A 1,495-nucleotide genomic window follows, 5' to 3' on the forward strand; every position below is an offset into this window, starting at 1 on the left:
TTTTTCACGAGTGCAGCATTCAGCTTGTAAATTCATTTAATGCAGCTTTTAGCGATTTGTTTTGCTTCAACTAGGCTTAGTTGGCACGTGATATGATTTTATGACTTTTTTGAGACACAAATTTATGTTCGGTTATTTAATAAACTACGCCATTGCTGCCAGCACAAGTAGAATAAATAGAAACAATAATAGAAATAAGCGAACGGGCTCAAACCGGGATTTCGCACCCAAAGCGAGAATCATACCCCTAGAACATTGAGCAGCTACTTTAAAATGCACTTGCATTTTATTTCGACCAAGTGCTTTGCTTAATAAAAACTAGGCTATTGCAGAATTCAAGTATGCATGTTTAATATATTCGTTTGCATTTTGTTTAGCGAGAAAAATGAAATTTACTCAGTGGGATAATGCTTTTTTTTATAAGGTTTACTGTAATTTTAGTTATAGGTTTATTGTACAAAATTTAAAAATAAAATTGTATTACTTGTTGTATAAAAATTGAAGGAATACGAATGCATAGTGGATATATATGTACATACATAAAAACCTTCATATGCAATATGACTAAACTTAAATTTAAATAAAATGTTGAAAAAAATATTAGTCTGGGCTCAACCGGGATTTGAACCCGGGACCTCTCGCACCCAAAGCGAGAATCATACCCCTAGACCATTGAGCCGCTTGTTTCAGACCATCTTAAAATTTCATTGGTTTTCAATTGGTTGATTTTCTTTGGTATGTCGCTTCAGCAGCTTTTTTTTTATGTCAATTTATCTACTGCTGTATTAATTAAAAGTTTAAGAGTATCTAGTGTTTACAAACTTGTTTTCATTCGAATATATTTCACATTGGCAAAGACAATGTATGGCGCACATAAATACTAATTGTATTTGACTCATTTTAGACTGTAAAATCGTTTAAAATTTATAAGATATTTTGCCTAATCAAATAGGAGGTATGAATAAACAAAAGGCTTTTCCGGCTTTCGCTTAGGAATGGTTACACCTTAAGGTGTCGATATTACTTTCACAAAAAAACTTTCATAAAGCCATTGTCGTTAATTCGTTTATAACAGGTCGAATTCATTCATTCAGGCCAATTTATATATCCATCGATTCTTATAGACACCTTTTAAATGAAAGATAAGCTCTTGCTCAGCTTCTCATGAAATTTGTATTACGAAATTGGTTCAAAATTTATGAAATATACAATTTCATGGAATATATCGAGCCTAACCGCAAAAAAAAACGTAAGCGGAGGTTTTTTCCAAAATTTTCTTTGTTGCAGAAATGCATTTAGATGCTCCAGCAACAGTTCTGCATCAAAAAAAAAAAATTAAATTAAAAACAAGTAAGAAAGTCTAAGTTCGGGCGGAGCCGAACATTAAATACCCGGCGCAAGTATTATATATACTTCACCTTTCCGTAACCTACCGCTACATGATAAGCCGGGGTGTATACATTTTAAGTAAATTAGCGTCCTTAAATTTCGAAAT

At 32.4% G+C, this 1,495-nt stretch overlaps 1 protein-coding gene and 1 non-coding gene across 2 annotated transcripts in view; both read right to left on the reverse strand.

The window, feature by feature from the left end:
- LOC118737661 overlaps positions 1–1,495 on the reverse strand; it is a 196,844-nt gene that overhangs the window by 30,592 nt on the left and 164,757 nt on the right. The gene's annotated exons all lie outside the window — the stretch shown is intronic.
- Positions 608–679, reverse strand: Trnap-ugg. The gene has a single exon. It is a non-coding gene; the product is annotated as a tRNA-Pro (tRNA).

The sequence above is a fragment of the Rhagoletis pomonella genome, unplaced genomic scaffold, assembly GCF_013731165.1.
Source record: "Rhagoletis pomonella isolate Grant_MI unplaced genomic scaffold, Rhpom_1.0 Rhpom_scaffold_00004, whole genome shotgun sequence".
Taxonomy (NCBI): Eukaryota; Metazoa; Arthropoda; class Insecta; order Diptera; family Tephritidae; genus Rhagoletis; species Rhagoletis pomonella.